Source organism: Bidens hawaiensis, unplaced genomic scaffold (genome assembly GCF_021521415.1).
Source record: "Bidens hawaiensis isolate Kalapana, Puna unplaced genomic scaffold, B.hawaiensis_p1.1 tig00027536_1, whole genome shotgun sequence".
In the NCBI taxonomy this organism is placed as follows: domain Eukaryota; kingdom Viridiplantae; phylum Streptophyta; class Magnoliopsida; order Asterales; family Asteraceae; genus Bidens; species Bidens hawaiensis.
The window spans coordinates 6,059-24,601 of NW_027494457.1; the positions used below are offsets into that span (position 1 = coordinate 6,059).

General features: G+C 36.9%; 1 pseudogene; it reads left to right on the top strand.

Moving 5' to 3' along the window:
- The first annotated feature begins 5,817 nt into the window (after nt 1–5,817).
- On the top strand, nt 5,818–9,318 carry LOC143575548 (beta-xylosidase/alpha-L-arabinofuranosidase 1-like; annotated as a pseudogene).
- Nucleotides 9,319–18,543: the final 9,225 nt, after the last annotated feature.

Sequence of the window (18,543 nt, forward strand, 5' to 3'; positions counted from 1 at the left end):
TAAGTAAATTCATTTTTATAATTTTAAAACCTTGATAAATTTGTTTTAAAATCCTAATTAAAAGTAAATATCAAACACAACACATCAGTATCATCTCATAGTATCATCTTATGGTCTCTAAATATCTTGCATAACTAATAATTAAATCTATGCGTGTGGCGTTAGCTCTTACAAATGTGCTTAAATCGGTTTTTCTAATACCCAGTTTCAGATATGGAACCGTGTTCAGGTATGATAGTGTTTTGGAAAATTGGGTATTGGCCATATCCGGGCCGGGTTCGGGTTCGGGTTCCGAGTAACGTCTCTAAAAACCATACCGTATGCACTGGGTTTGGGTCGGGTATAGAACCGGGTACACTAAAACTGGTTATTTGAAAACCCTATTTTCGGGCATTAAAAAAACCTATTTCCGGGTATAGATTGGGTTTTTAAGGCGCGATACTTTTTTGGGAAAATTTTTTAGGTACCTTTCGTGTATCAGGTATAGATCAGATATTTGAAAAACTCTGCTTCGGGTATTGGAAAAACCCGATTCCGGGTATGGAACCGGTTCCGGTTTTCGGGTATTACCGGGTACAATTTGGGGCGGTTCCTGCACAGGTTTCGGTACTGAAATGCATACTATATCCATACCCTACGGGTAGGATCGGTATGATTTCGGGTTGTAAAACCCCGGGTATAAAAACTAGGCTCCATGTTTTTTTTCAGGTCTGTTTTTGAGTTCGCGTTTTTTTTGTGTATTCTAGTTAGCTAAAACTATTAAAGAGGCTGACTAGTTAGGCTATTTGTGTGGAGGGGCTACAAAATGGGGCGTTTTGCGTTATGTGGCGCCCAGTCAGCAAAAGATGGGTTTTTGTTTTAAGGGTGTAGTGGTGTTGAGCCCATATATATATATATATATAGCACTCACATATGAATATAATAATAATAAAATAATAAAATCAAAAGAGGAAGCAATTCGCGAGGAGGGGGGGGATGTTCTCGCCGGAAATCGTCCCTCGTCCCCAACCTCAAGCCTACTACACAGCCTTAAGAAGCTCGTTATGAGACACTAGTAGGACCAAAACTGATCATATTTTTCCTATTTGGTGCGATAATGTTTCTACTTTAGCTAACGTTTATAATTTAGTTTATAACTAGGTTTTATAACCCACGCATTGTGCGGGTTTGTGTCTATAATATTGTTGTAGAGTAAATTAAGAAGACCGCAAAGGAATGTTTAGACCACATAGTTAAATATGATGTTACTAGGTTTTGTAACCCGCGCGTTTCGCGGGTTTGTGTCTATAATACTGTTGTAGAGTAAATTAAGAAGACCGTAAAGGAATGTTTAGACCACATAGTTAAATATGATTTTACAAAGAAAGATCCTTGTTCACATCTAGCCGAACTCGTTATCTCTTAGTTTCCAACACAAAAATTTGTTACCAACCTCAAACAAACAAATGAAAATGAGTTCGTATCTTTTTACACTTGACATAAATATCCCTGAAGAGTTTTAAGTCACATTAAAATAAAACAAACACTTGACATAAATATCCCTGAAGAGTTTTAAGCCATATTAAAATAAAACAAACGGGCACGACTTGTTAGGTGGACACGACACAAACATAGCACTTGACATAAATATCCCTGAAGAGTTTTAAGTCACATTAAAATAAAACAAACGGGAACGACTTGTTAGGTGGACACAAACATAGCACTCAAAACAACCGATGACACCCAATCTTCAAGAACTACAATCACTCATCATTCATCGCCTTAGAAAGAGTGCTATCATCTTGCTATGTTACAAATATTATGCAATAAAATCTAAACAAAAATCAAAACTATCTAACCAACACTTTAAACTAAAACAACCATTTCATCCTTTGCCAAAGTCTGACTCACTTCACTTTGACACCAATGTTAATATCAATGCTAACTGCAAGTGTGATGTTGGACAGAAGACTTGTGAAACATCTTTTATTTTGATCATAAATTACTAAATATCAACTGATCCTGCGCATATTGTATAAACTCTTCAAAAATGCCCACTAAATAAGGCAGGCACTTATGATTAATGGCACGTCTTGTGACCCGTTACAGTATTATAATACTCTTCTGCAAAAGAAGCTTAGGCAGGCTACTTATTCACTTTATTGATATGTTGTAGTATAAGATGATATACTTGTTGAAGCATTCATGAAATTTGAGAACAAAACCTTGTACTGACTAATAAGTAAAAAACTTAATCTAATATATAACTTTAAATTAAAGTTCTTCGAGACACCACAACAACATATATATGTTTGCTAACAAAATAGAGATGAACAAAATAACAGAAAAATGACAATGATACCCCACTTCCAATTTATCCCCTTCCACGTGCTTATTTGAATGATCTTTTTCCCAGATGGCATCAACTGAATAACAATCTTCAAGAACATGTAAATTTCAAACTTCAATACATAGCTTTGTGCAAAGTATTTGTTAAAGAAAATTAAATTATAAACAAAAAGAATATAAAAGCAACTGACTCAGAGGAATAATAAACGATTCATATATGACAACTAATTCAAGCTTCCAATTGTACACTCGAATAAGTTCAAGGTTAAAGATTTTGACTAACAACCAACATTTTCACATCTACTGATTACCTTATTATAAAATTCAACAACAGAATCACGTATCTACAAGAGTTTAAACGGTTTAATGTTCTTTTTTCTATAGGCTCATCAATGGCACAAAATCTCCCAAAAATTAATAAGTCAATAGTCAAATATCAACATTGAACAGTAGAGGCATGAATTTGCTTTGGGGTTTTGACAGAAAAGAACCACATCCCTGTCGATATCTCCAATTGCAAACTACTCTATTAGCACAAATAATGCGGAATAAACTCAAGAACTCCGGCTTCATCGCCGGCTGGTGGTCGACTGGCGCAGGTCTCCACCACCGCTGTCGCCAAAATGGAACTCGGCAACAGTCGTAGTCGCTTAGGGTTTCCGATATCTGTCATCAAGATATAAAATACAGCATGCCACCAGTGGCGGGTGATATCTCATACAATAGAAAGAGAATTCGGTGGGTGAAATACATATAGAGAGAACATGGTGGTATAAGAAAGAGTTGTGGTCCGTATAATAAATGATTATGAGATATATGTAAATCTGTGTTTCCATAATAGCTGAAGAAGAGGCATGTGTAAAGTTACCATGGATACGTGGAGCAGACACAGATCATAAGAGAAGTCACAACTTATGGTAATCAAATGAACCAAATATACAACTCTAAAGCAACAAGTTACAATCCTAACAGCAAACCTGTGCATAACGAACTTGTACTAAAGTTCTAAATTAATATGTAGTATAATAACAAGTCTAGACATTTAGTTGCTCATTCTTGGTTTAATCTCTATTGATTTTGTTTTTTTTTTTTTCAACAAACTTTTATAGGTCAGCTATTGTGGATGGGGTAAAGTCCATCTAAACTCCTTTTAAGATAAGATACCTAATTCCATTATATATAATACAATGTTAATACCATCGAGGCATTTTAATTTGTTGAATCTTTTTAAGACTAAAAGGGGATTTAAGTAAGTATCGACGCAAGTTGGAAGGAATGGGGTTAGACTATTTTCATTTCTGACACTAACGAACCCATTGTCCCCAAAGGGTTATAGGGGCACTACCCTACATAATTAAAGAGGATCGAATATTCGATTACCAGGTTGAAAGCCTTTGGGAATTGCTTCTAATCTGGCTTGGTTGCCTGGTTTGTCAGTAGTAGCTGATCATTACTAAAAGTTGTCCATCGATAACAACAATGGCGGATCCAGGAACTTTCACCAGTGGGGTGGGGTGGGGGATGGGGGCGGGGATATGTTCGATATAACCAATCGGTTGTAACGGGTCAATACAGGTCACTTGTGCAAGTTTTAGTTGTATAGACCTATGTACTCCATCGTCAGTTACCCACTTACTCGTGCATCAAAAATATATATATGCAGAAAAGTAATAATTAATGCATACTATTGATTTAGGGCTGATATTATAGCCAGCTCATTTAAACAAACAAGAAATTGATTTGATGTTTTTCGTTTCCAGTTTGTTAGACTAAACTAAACACACGAGTTAGATAAATTAGAGCTTCTCATTTGGGCTTTCTAAAGTCCAAGGTGCATTCTTAATTTTGTCTTTAGGGGGCATGTGGATTTTTTCTTGGATATCACTAACATATTAAGCTTCATGGGCTAATTTCAGTGGGGTCTATCCTTCTCCTGAAACATGAATGAATCCGCCTATGGATAATAACTATATAGGAAAAACAATAAATACAAGTTATTGGTGAAGGAGTTTGTGCTAGTGAAAACCGAATAACACTCAGTCGTTCTGATCACCAACTAACACTCCCTCTAACCGAAGTGTTATTTCTTTTCAATTAAACATTGTAATGGTTCTTCCACTTTTAACCAAGAGTCTTTGCTTTAACACTTGCACAATCACAGCAAGAAAATCAAATAATCCTTCTTGTTTGTCTTCGAGTTACCTAATTAAGATCTCGAGGGTACCATCAAAATACTTTATTTCAAGGGTCAATACACATTTTAGAATATTCCAAACTATAACCAAACCAAAAAAATATATAAAAATGTGTGACGACTTTAATTTACAATCTATTTGTTACAAATTTCATCTATATTTGTACTTGTAATAAGTCTTTCACATGATTTAGTCAGACCCACAACCCACATTTACTGGAAAAAAGCAAGGCAATTAAATCTCCTCACGCTCCAAATCAGTAATAACAACCACAAACCATCATGCCTCACGGTAACATTACAACAATAATGAGAAAATAAAGTGTAATAATTCAAAATATTCTAATAATCTTTGACAGTGTACACTAGTTACATTCATTATATCTCTTCAAAATCAACAATTTGATCACTCTTTCTTCATATCATTCATGGCGTTTCAAACCACTCTTCTAGCCATTTTCTTCATATGTTTCACATTCACGACGACCGCGATTCCTACCGATTTACGCCTGTGAAACACACAAAAACCTGAGCTTGAAAAAATACGTGTTTTGTAATACTAAACTTGATATCAAAACGCGGGTGAATGATTTAGTAAAAAGGTTGACATTACAAGAAAAAGCGGGGAGTATCGTGAGTATAGCCGATAGCATCCCTCGCCTTGGAATACCGTCGTATGGGTGGTGGTCGGAGGCGTTACATGGCGTTTCGGACACGGGACCCGCCACTTGGTTCAATAGTAGTATTATCCCTGGAGCCACTAGCTTCCCACAAGTCATTCTCACTGCAGCGTCATTCAATGAATCTTTATTTTACACAATTGGAAAGGTACATATATATGATTGTGATTGATGATTTTCTTGTTTTGTAACGTTGTTACCATGTAGCCAGTGGTGGACCCAAAAGATTTTGTACACGGATCGTCTTTTTTGATACTTGGATTTTCTTAATTCGACGTTCAAAACTTTGGTTTTGGTCGAGTCAGGTCACATAAATAGTTATAATTTGTCGTTGCAACGTGTAAGACTAAGAGGTACAATGAGATTACCATGAAAACACAATGCTCATGCGTATTATCATTTTAGAAAAACTTTTTTGAAATAGTACGTTAATTGAATTAGAAACTTTATTTTAAAATCCAAAATGTATATTGATATATGTTGTTCTAAGGGTCGACGTTCAAAAATCTTAAGGATCGACAGAAACACTATGTTACATATAAAACCGAAAAAACTGTGGGGTAAGATGACCCCTCATTTGATATAGTTGGTCCATTGTAAACTTTTTTTAAGGTGGTATTTCGTTTTTTAGTCTTGGGTGTTTATTATGATTTCTTGCTTAATTTTGTTAATGGCTAATCGTTATAGTGTGCAAATAGGCCGTTTCAACCGAAGCTAGAGCAATGTATAACACGGGTGTTGCCGGGCTAACGTTTTGGTCACCGAATGTAAACATCTTTCGAGACCCGAGATGGGGAAGAGGTCAAGAAACACCGGGAGAAGACCCGCTTCTAACCAGCCGATATGGATCGACATATGTTCGAGGTTTACAAGAAAGAGAGGATGGCAATAAAGAACGACTCAAAGTCGGAGCTTGTTGCAAACATTTCACTGCTTATGATCTCGATAATTGGACTACCGTAGACCGGTACCATTTTATTGCATTGGTATGTTATTTTTTCTAGACTTCTTTTAGAAATAACTAGTGTTATAAAAATAGTTCACTTTTTATGATTATATGATTACAGCTGCTGTTGTAGTCGCTATCTAAAATATAACGACATTAACTGTCATCACCATATTAGACAGTAACTTCAACAACAACAACAACAACAAATAATAATAATAATAATAATAATAATATGTCATCTTGTTATTGCGTTTTGAAGGTAACAAAGCAAGATTTGGAAGATACATATAACCCTCCATTTAAAAGCTGTGTTTTGGATGGAAATGTTGCAAGTGTTATGTGTTCTTATAATAAAGTTAACGGCATCCCAACTTGTGCCGATAAACAGCTTTTGGAAGATACGGTTCGTGGTCAATGGAAGTTAAACGGGTAAACTTTCGATTGTGACTGATGCTATGTTTAGTATGCACAATTTATAAATCTGTGACATGTATCTTTTGGTACTGTAGATACATTAGTTCCGACTGCGATTCGCTACACATCATGTTCAGAGACCAACGATGGGCTAAAACACCGGAGGAAGTTACAGCAGATGCATTAAATGCAGGTTATATCACGATTATTTTCTATGTTATTATGTTAAAACTAGAGATGTCAATGATATTGGTCTGGGACCATGATAGGTAATCGAGTCCCATATCACATTTTATAGCGGTGTTCCATACCCGCCTCAGTACTCGTTGGCTGTGGATATTAATAGAATAAAATTAATACATTCCTTTAGATATCGATCAGGTATACTTGTTAATTTGTAAAAAAATTAATATAAAAAAAATCCCGTTGAAATTTTCAAGTACATTTCGTTTTCTTAATGTTCTACTCTTTTATACTCCACCTTTATGTTTATAACAACTAAAATAAATTAAAATATCATTTTCACTAAAAAATGTTTGAAATATGTATATATGTATGTTTCAAGAAGATATAAATAACAAATATGAATTCATGTGATAGCATAGAAGTTTAAATAATAATATAATATCATTAAAGAAGCACGTCCCATAACAAAATTTATTTACTTTTCATGATAAAAATACTAGAACAAGTATTAGTAGATAAGGGTCAAGGGAAAATGACATGTAAAAGTTTTCATGTATATGCCAAACGGTTCATATAAACAAGTATATGTATATGTTTTTGTGTAATCAGACGGATTTCACCTAATACCAAACCCATATCCAAATCTACATTTTATATTATCAATCTCATACCCAATCCCATACCTGAATACACCGATATCATATGTTCGGGTTCTGGATTTTTTCCATTCCTAGTTAAGAACTACTAAATGTTTTGTCTACGTTTGCAGGGTTGGATCTTAATTGTGGCGACTCACTAAGGCGTTACACCGCGTTAGCGGTCAAGAGGGGGCTAGTTAAACAATCAGTAGTCGATCGCGCTGTCACGAACAGCTTCACTACACTTATGAGGCTCGGGTTCTTCGATGGTCACCCAAGCAAGCAAATGTACGGGAAACTAGGCAAGAAAGATGTCTGCACCCGTGTTCATCAGGATCTAGCCCGTGAAGCCGCCAGACAAGGAATTGTGTTGCTCAAAAACAGTTTCAGATCGCTACCGCTCTGTAAACCCGATTACAAAACAGTAGCAGTAATTGGTCCCAGCGCGGATGCCACACGAAACATGATTGGCAACTATGCAGGGGTTCCATGTAAATACACATCTCCTCTAGTGGGGCTTTCTGCTTATACTAAAATCGTGTACGAACAAGGTTGTGATGTGAAGTGTATGTCGACTGTTAACTTTGGAAAGGCAAAGCATGCGGCTGCTAACGCAGACGCGGTGGTTCTAGTTGTTGGTACGGATCTTTCAATAGAGGCCGAGGCTCTTGATAGGACCCAAATTCATCTTCCGGGACAACAAGATGTTCTTGTGTCTGAGGTTGCTAAAGCCGCTAAAGGGCCCGTGATTCTTGTTATAATGTCGGGAGGTGGTATGGATGTTGAGTTTGCGAAACGTGACCCGAAAATCACTAGCATTTTGTGGGCTGGGTTTCCGGGTCAAGAGGGTGGTGCGGCTTTAGCCGATATCATTTTCGGTCGGTATAATCCAAGTAAGTTTTTTCCGTCTCATTTTCTTGAGTGTTATCAGAACTGGACCGGACAGGAACCGAATACATAACCTGTCCGGTTGTTTGTATCTGAACCGGTCTGGAAACCGGAGCAGATGGTCAGACCTGATTTTAATCTTAATTTTTTCTTCCAAATTATTATTTAAAAATATATTTACTATAACTTCATATTTTATTTACTTAAATCACTATGGTTTATTAATATCACAAATAAAAATATAAAGTATTATTACATTTTAACATGAAATTCATTGTATATTTACAAGTTTAATTAATTTTAAATTATTTATGATTTGATATGGTTTTCAAAACCATATGAATAATGAACCAGTCCAACTAGCGAAGTAAAAGGTGGCCAGACTGGTTATGAAAACATTACTTATAAGTGTATTCAAATTGCGGTTTCGTTCATTTTCAGGTGGAAGACTACCAACGACATGGTATCCCCGATCATACGCGAACTTGGTGCCTATGACCAACATGAAGATGCGACCAGACCGAGTCACAAATCACCCAGGCCAAACCTACAGGTTCTATAGAGGCAAAACCGTTTTCCCATTCGGGTTCGGTCTAAGCTACACTTCATACGCTTACAAACTGGTAAAAGCACCCAAACTCGTGTCCATCCCACTAAACCGAGCTCCATGCCGCTCGTCCACTTGCAAAACCATCAATGCAGCGGACCCTGTCTGCAAAGACCTACATTTTGATGTAGATATTAATTTAACAAACATGGGAAAGTTGTCCGGAAGCCACACGGTGTTGCTGTTCTCGTCTCCACCAACGATCTACAACGCACCACAAAAGGAGCTGATTGATTTCAAGAAGGTACGGTTCGGGCCATGGCAGAGATCGGTGGTGAGGTTGAGTGGATGTTTGCAAGCAGTTAAGTGTGGTTGATGAAGAAGGTAACAGGAAAGTTGCATTGGGTCAGCATATTCTTCAAGTGGGTGATATTAAACACAATGTGAGTGTGAAGGTGTGAAGTAGATGATTTGATTTAGACATTGTTTGGTTTGATTTTGAAAGGGTTCATGATTATACTTAGTTGGTTTATTGTAGAGATGGTCAAAAAAACCGGTCCGGGAACCGGTTTGCCGGTTTAAACCGGAAACCGGTTTTTTAAAAACCGGTTTGACCGGTTTACAAACCGCCGGTTCGTATTTCGGTTACAAGTTGTAGAGCCAAAACCGGTTAACAAACCGGTTAATGGAAAAACCGGTTTTTTTTAAAACCGGTTATTATGAAAAAAACCGGTTATTAACCGGTTATTTTAAAAAAAAAACCGGTTAACCGGTTATTAACCGGTTCTAACCGGTTTCTAAACCGGTCCTAACCGGTTAGACCGGTTAGGGTTTTGACATACAAAAACCGGTTAATAACCGGTCCGGTTATTAACCGAACCGGTTTTTTTTCGGGCCAAAAAAAACCGGTCCGGTTAATAACCGAACCGGTTTTTTTAAAAAAACCGATTTGTGCACCTCTAGTTTATTGTAGGAAAAAATTATGACTTTTTGTTAAAACATCAATATTGTTATCAAATAATGAAGGAAAATATCATTCATTCTCATGTATCGAAAGCCTGGCTAAGCTTGAGTTCAACTCATTTTGAATTCTATTCTAAAATGTGATCTATCATGTGAGTAGTTTTTTAAACTCAAACTCGTCCAGTTTATTATATATATTTTTTATATTTGTTAGAGAAATATTGTCGAGTTAGTTAGTGTGTTAGTTGAGAGGTTAGTTAGCTAGTTAGTTGTGATGACTATCTAATTCACTCAAGAGTTTACCTTATCATGTGTAATAACTCGGATATTCCACATATTATTTTAATAATAGTTACCCGACCCGTTTATGTGTTCAGGAATTTACGTTGCGTTTAACGAGTTAATTTCTGGTTATAAGATTACTTTTAGTTATTTATATATTTAAAATTTCAAAATATGACAATTTTAGCCCAAACTTAAACTATTAATCAAATGTGTTTCACCTTCAAACTTTAGGGTCATATATGCAAATATTGCAAACTAATATCCATTATCATAATCTTCAACCCGTGACCCGAATCCAAAGACCCGTTTTGCTATCTTGTGCCATAATTCTCATCGTAAACATGGAATTAATTCGTGCAAATCGTTATACATGCCTAATAAAGCTCACCGGCCCTTTTAATTAAGGAAAACGAAGTCATATTAATATGTATTAACGATTATAAACAACCGTATATAATCCTTTTATACACTATCTAAGCCTCATCATAATTCAATTAATCAAACACACACCATCCTCATGTCATCGCCAACATAAGCCCCATAATGAATTCCATTAACGAGGCCTTCTGATATGGGTTCGTGAACGCGTCTGGTTGTCAAGTTCTATACCGTCGTTCTCCATTAATAAGAATCCTTGTCGGTGTATCCCGAAGGATTTATCCGATCAGGTGAGTAATCACTCCCCTTTTTACTTATTTTAAATTCTTTTGGGAACTTATGCGTATTTACAGTATTTATCTATTTATCTAGTATACAAAACCGCAACTGTTTAATCTTTGCGTGTATATCAGTTTATGCCTAACTTGCTATTTGCTTACTTGCTTTATTTGAATCGCATTCGGAGAGGTCCAACATATTCTCAGTCTAATATGATCATACGACCGTCGTAGTGGCCAACGTCTGGCGCATTGACAATGGTTTCACCGACATCTCATTTTTGGTAACCAGTGCCCATTCGCATGGCAACGGTTTAGCCCTTTATTTATGGTTTGATTGGTTGTTTTATATGCTATGGTTTAACTGTTTATTCTCACATGAACAGTTTGCGTCTTTCTTTAATTATCATATATAATTACCGTTGTGTTTTAAACTGGTGTTGTACTCACTCAACATGTGCTGTTGATAATAATATATTTTATATGCATTTGCAGGTTATCAGCTTGATTGTTTAGCAAGATGAAGATCACATAGAGATGTCTTTTAGGATACAAACTTAATTGATCATTTTTGTAATTTCCTTATTCTTGATGTGTTTAACTGTAATTGTTTTATTTAATTAAATTTAATAGATAATGTCGCCTTTATTGTTTCATGTTAGTACCTTAAGAGCTGTGAGCAATTAGCTCACGCACCGACATTTCCGCCTTAGGTTGGGGTGTGACAGATTGGTATCAGAGTCGAATGTTTAAGATAGGCTGTTAGTGGTGCCTTAGTAACATGCTTAGGAGCCCCATACGTGCTTATTTGTTTACATGATGTGTTCTATTTGATTGTTTACAGCTTAAGTAATTACTTGATAGATTAAGTACTTATTTAACTGTTTAATTAATTGTTTATTTATTTTGTCATGCACATACACACAACTCCGAAGCTATGCTTCACTTTCAAAATATTTTATTGCTCCGAGACTATTTCTTATCTTCAAAATATTTTTATAACTTTGAGGCTATTCCTCAAACTTAAAATATTTCTATTTAATTTTATTAGATTGCCTTTTATTGTCGGAAATTTCCTTGCGAATTTCTTAGCTTTGTTTTTGCTCTTTTTCACTTAAAACTAGGGAGTGTGACAAAATTCCCTGCCATAACGGAAATTGTCATGCGACCGACACTTTAAGCGTTTAACGTAATCTGCTAAACGATTACACCCTTTATTGTGTTTTATTGTTTTAAAATATCTAGTCGGGTGTAAACCCATGGGACGCCATGGACACGCCAACTGTACATTTGCCCAATTCGTTATACTTGCGATATTTTGTTGGAACATTATCATCTGTGATGATACACAAGATGTTTCAACTACTTATGCTTGAGTTCGTTCATTCGTTATTTAGTTTGGTCGGTTGAATCACAATGTAACGCTCATGGGCCTACAAACTTAATTGATTTGTTAAATTTGTTAATGAAGTTGGGCCATTCAAATTAGCATGTAACGCTCATGGGAGGCCAACTTACACATTTGCTTTGATTTTGGTATGCTAACAAGTTGGGGAAACAAAATGCCATGGAAATCTCATGGGAAACCCAACACATCGAAGAACATTCGTTATTTGTCTATTTGTTTGTTTATTTGATTTATACGAAACAATTTATGATTTGATTTAATTATTTAATTGTTCTATTATTATGTTATTCAGTTACTCAATTATTTACTTATTAAATCAATTTTGGAATCAAGATCTATTGATCCGAACTATTCATACGCTCAAAACATTTTTATTCACTTGATCGGACACAAATTCTTCATTTATCAAGACTCATATTCCACGAGTCAATCAAAACAATTACACTATACTATTAAATTGGTTTTCCTATTTATCTTATCACATTATTATAATATCAATACCACACGTAATTTAAATAATATAGCACAATTTAATAATCATGATATCATATACATAAACCATTAAAACATATATCAAGTATTCAAGTTCAAATTTTAATTTGTTAACACATGTCAAAATTTGATAAAACTCATTCACTCATTGTAACATCCCGTTTTCTCGATTTGGTTAATGAAATAAAATATGAGTTATTACGAGTTGGACTAGTGTTGGGTTAAAGAGATATGGGTTATGGTCTTGGATTAAAAAGAAAGGAAGGAAAGACCATGGGCTCAAGCCCATGACCCATAGTATATAAATCATGTTTATGCATTAATCCCTTCATTTCCACTAACTCCATACACCATAAAAAACACACACTTAGCTATCTCTCATCTTACTCTCTCTCTATCCGAAATCACCAAGAGAAACCGAGCATCAACCCGAGGTAAGGATAGTATGATATTGTATAGATCAAAACCCGCTAGATTTAGTCGCGAAACGACGAGCCGACACCTTTAAACTGTTAAAAGTCACAAGATCCGGGTGGAATCGGGTGAACCTAAGATGAGCTTAGGGGTTACCCTAGCTCAGATCTGGATCGAACGGGACGAAAAAGATGAAAACGGTGAAAAAATAACTGAGATCTCGCTTTTCCGGCGTGATCCCGGTTTTCCGGCGATGACGGCCCCGGAAAAGCATGTACGAGAATGTCAGAACCCTAACCCTAATTCGTTATGGAAAACTAACGAATTAACAGTAGTTCGTTAACGGAAGGATAACGAGTAAGCTTTAATTCATTTGCCAATTCGTTAAGGAAAGATAACGAAATAGGCTAACGAATCAGGTGATTCGTTACTCACCAATTCGCTAAGTGAAGGTAACGAATCAAGTCATGTTCTGATAACGAATTGGAAGGACGAACCAGACCATGTTGAGATACGAACCAGAATAAAGAATCGGCTAATGAACTAGATCATGAAAGATAACGAATTAGTTAACGAATCAGGCCTAATTCGTTATGGAAAATGAGATAGCATAACCCCAGCTAGGGGCTGCCTCCCCTAGAACTCCGCTGCCAGGGGCGCTGCCCCCGGACCCCCGTTCGTCGAGGGTTATAATTAAACTAGAAATACGATATGGATAGTGATAATAATTAATACACATAATTGTTATACAGTTAGCCGTGCACAACTAAAGAAAGGGATAACCATTAACGGTGAACGTAACCGACTTCAGGTGAGTGTCTAGCTCCATTTCCTTGTTATGTTTTCGGGCTGTGTGCATACTCGATGTGATAGTTAATACACTTACCTTAAATGGTAAATGTATTCCATGTATGATTTATGTGATAGATATTATGTTATGTATGTGAATGAAAGCTTGTCGGTACATGAACGATCTTTGGATATTGCATGTATTGACAAGGGAGGTATGTGTATGAAAGATGGATGTGTATGATATATATATATGTACAACATATAAATATGTATGAATGATTAAAGAAAGTATATGTATGTTACGGGTATGTAAAGACAGTATGTACGAAGATGAAGAAGTAAGGATCAGACCCTAATAATATCTGAGATAGAGAAGAAAGGCATCAGGCCCTAATAATATCTGAGATAGAGAAGAAAAGAGGGATCAGACCCTAATAATATCTGAGATAGATAAGAAAGGGATCAGACCCTAATAATATCTGAGATAGACAAGAAAGGGATCAGACCCTAATAAAATATGAGACAGACAAGAAATGGATCAGTACCTAATAATATCTGAGATAGACAAGGACAGAGGGATTAGACCCTAATAATATATGAGATAGAATGGACAGTAATTATATAGTATGAAAGTATGTATAAAATTATGTGATGAAAGTAAATTAGTAAAGTATTTATTATGTATCTTCTGATGCATAATGGAAGGTAAGTATATGTCTTTCATGATGTATGATTAACTACAACTCACTCAGCGTAGCTGACTTTTAGTATGCACGCAGGTGAGTAGGATGAGACAGCTGGCTTGAGCGGGGACACATGGCGGAAGAATAAGAGTCTAGCATCTGAAGACGCAAGTTGTTTTATGTTTAATGTTTTGATTTGGAAAGACATGAATGTTTTAAGACAAGTTATGAATTATTGTGTAATATTGATGAAAGTTTTATATTCCGCGTAAAGTTTTAATTAACTCTGATTTCTAGAACAGTGTTTATGAGTAAATCCAACGTCCAATGTAGGGCACCGGAACGGGGCCTTACACTCATCAAATCAACTCTTTGATTATCAATTTAGATTCTAGCTTATCCTTAAGTTATGAATAAACACTAGATTAACATATTTCCAATTCTTCTTCTTAATAGTCCTTATGAAGTTTACACAACTTATCAATCATAATCATATTATGTTTTTAAGCAAGAAATCCTTTTAATCAAAATTAATAAATCGTTTTCTATAACCATTGTTGAAACATCCCGTTTTCTAGTTTCGGTTAATAAAATGAAAATATGAGTTATTTAGAGTCGGGCTAGTGTTGGGTTAAATGGATATGGGTTATGGACTTGGGTTATCATGGAAAGAGGGAAAGACCATGGGCTTAAGCCATGACCCATAAGTATATAAGCCTTAATTACCCATTTAATCATTCATTTCACACAAATTCCATACACCACCAAAACACACACTTAAGCTCTCTCTCTAATTTCTCTTCTTTCTCTAGCCGAACCAAGATAGAAACCGATCCCGATCCAAGGTAATGATAGTATGATGTTGTATGAACTCAAACCCGTTAGATTTAGTCACGAAATGACGAACCGACACCTTTAAACCGTTAAAGTCACGGGATCCGGGTGGAATCGGGTATAAACCGAACCTAAGATGAGCTTAGGGGTCACCCTAGCTTAGATCTGGATCGAACGGGACGAAAAACGGTGGAAAACGAGTGAGATCTCATTTTTCCGAGAAGTCGCGGTTTTTCAGGGACGGCGGCGCCGGAAAACGGCGTACGAGGTTAATGATATGTCAGGGAAGTCTGACATTCTCTGACCTAACCCTAATTTGTTAACGGGGAGTTAACGAACTAGGGATGATTCGTCAAGCGATTCGTTAATGGAAGCTTAACGAACTAGCCTTAGTTCGTGTCCCAGTTCGCGATGGAAAAGATAACGAATTACCCCCGATTTGCTATGACCATTCGTTAATAGAAACGAATTAGAAGGTCCAATTCATTACATGGACTGATTCATCAAAGGACCAGTTCGTTATAAGGTCCAATTCGTTACAAGGACCAGTTCATTTTGACAAACCAATTCGTTAAAGAACCAAGTAACGAACTAGAAGTTTAACAAAATGACTAAAACAATACTTGGACTTAGAAAAGAATGATTTAATTACAAAGAAGCCCTCGAACTTTTTAGGTAAGCAAATTAAATAATAACTTAAAATCCTAATGGAAATGTGTTAAGACAGTTAATGAAAATAAAATTTTTCCAAGCTGACCTGTCAGCTTAACCCCAGCCAAGGGCTCTACCCCTTGGACCCGCTAGGGGCTGCCGCCCATAGAACCCCGCTGACAGTGGCGCTGCCCCCGGACCCCCGTTCGTTGAGGGCTATAATTAAACTAGAATGTGATATGGATAGTGATAGAAATTAATACGCGTAATTGTAATATAGTTAGCCGTGCACAACTAAAGAAAGGGATAACCATAAACGGTGAACGTAACAGAGTTCAGGTGAGTTTCTAGCCCCACTTCCTTGTTATGTTTTCGGGGATGTGTGCATAATCGATGTGAATGTTAATACACTTACCTTAAGCGGTAAGTGTATGCTTGGTATGATTTATGTATGATGATTGCTTGACAGTGCGTGAATGATCTTTGGATATTGCATTTACCGTCAGGAGGTAGTTAAAGATATGATTGATATATATGATGTATGAATGATGAATGTATGTTATGTTAATAGTGCGTGAATGATCTTCGGATAATCACGTATTATTAAGGAAGGTATGTAAAGACAGGTATGTTACAGTTGCACGAAACAAAGGGACCAGACCCTAATAATCTTTGTGAGGATAGGAACCAGACCCTAATAATATCTGTGAGGACATGGACCAGACCCTTATAATATATGTGAGGGTAGGGACCAGACCCTAATAATATCTGTGATGTTGGGATCAGACCCTTATAATATCTGTGACGTTATTGGGCGGAAGGCTCTTTACGTAGTATGGATAGTTATGTATGTAAAGTAAAGTATGAATGATGTACACACCTTCGGGCATGTGTGCAAGTATGTGAACTGATTGTATGTTGTATGATTAACTAGAAATCACTAGCGTAGCTGACTTTTAGTATGCACGCAAGTGAGTAGACGCTTGAGGGGAGGCACGTGGCATGGAATTGAAGACACTAGCATCTCAATGAAATGTTATGTTATTTAAAAGACATGTTTTTATGATTAAATGATTCGAATGCTGGTTAAGACAAGAAATGATGGTTATGTAATATATGGTTGAATGTTTTTGATATTCCGAGAATGTTTTAATTAACTCTGATATTATGAACAGTGTTTATGAGTAAATCCAACGTCCAATGTGGGGCACCGATAACGGGGCCTTACAAGTTGGTATCAGAGCAAAGTTCGAGAGATTTAAGCATCCTACATGCTTAGACTCGAACATAGAATGAGATTAAAGTAAGAAAAAAAGGAAGATGCCAGTACGAGAATGTCATGTGTCACTCAAGCAAGCTGATTAAAGGTAATACATGTGATTAATTTCACATGTAAAGTAGAGTAATGAATGGATGTTGCGTAATTGCTAAATAAAGATTGTAAGAATGCTAGCTTCATTGCTAGGGATAGGATTATACGATGATATGAACTATTTGATTGTCTAACTGTTAGAAGTAGAACCAGCACAAGTGGACTCACAAAGGGAAGTGTATAGTACACGGAGAGTAACGTGATCAGCTAATCACAGCTGGCCACCATGATGACGTTTGCGTTTCCTTATAGAATACGAATGGACGGAGCTAAGAAAGTGGCTGGAAAGAGAGACGCACGGGACGTCGTGGTGGGCCACGCGTTGTCCGAGAACCGTCGGTAGAATCAGCTACTTACACTGAGGGAGAAGGAAGTGCAGCTGGTCGAAATCCAAGTAAAAACGAAGGGGTTCAACTGGACCCTCAATTCAAGCTGCCATTGCTCAAGCGGTAGCAACTGCTGTGAAGAACATGAATCCCGAAAAGTCCGCTGGAAGCCAGGCTAAAACTGCTGAGAAGTCTGGGGAAAAGAGTAAGAAAGATGATGAGAATGAGAAGGAGGAATCAAGTGTGGTTAAGTCGGTGAAAGTCAATGATGGGAGGAGAGGCCGTGGTGGATGCAACTATAAGTCTTTCAAAGGTTGTGATCCACCGAAGCTAAATGGCTTGGGAGACGCAATTACTACTCTCCAATGTATAACCACGATAGACAAGGTTATCCGAATTAGCAAATGCCATCTCGACAAAGCTGTGGGTTACGCTACCCAATCTGTTGGTGATGAAGCCATGTACTGGTGGGAGTCGATTGAGCAGAGAAGGAGTCGGGAAGAGATAAAAGCGATGAGGTGGGATGATCTGAAGGAAATGGTGATGAAGAGGTTTTGTGCGGATGCAGAGGTTGAGAAGGTTGAAATGAAATTATTGAGTCTGAAGGCGGGTAAAATGACACACCGCGGGCACACAACTGAATTCAACCGCATGTCAAGGCTGGTGCCAGACATGGTGAACACTAAGGCCAAGCGGATCAAGTGTTACCTTAGGGGACTGCCGCAGAATGTTCGCGTCTTGGTCAAGGCTGGTAGACCGGGTACTTTTGATTCTGCCGTAGGGTTGGCAGAAATGGTTTACGATGATTTGTCGGTAGACGACGTGGTGGTGGAAGAGAAGAAG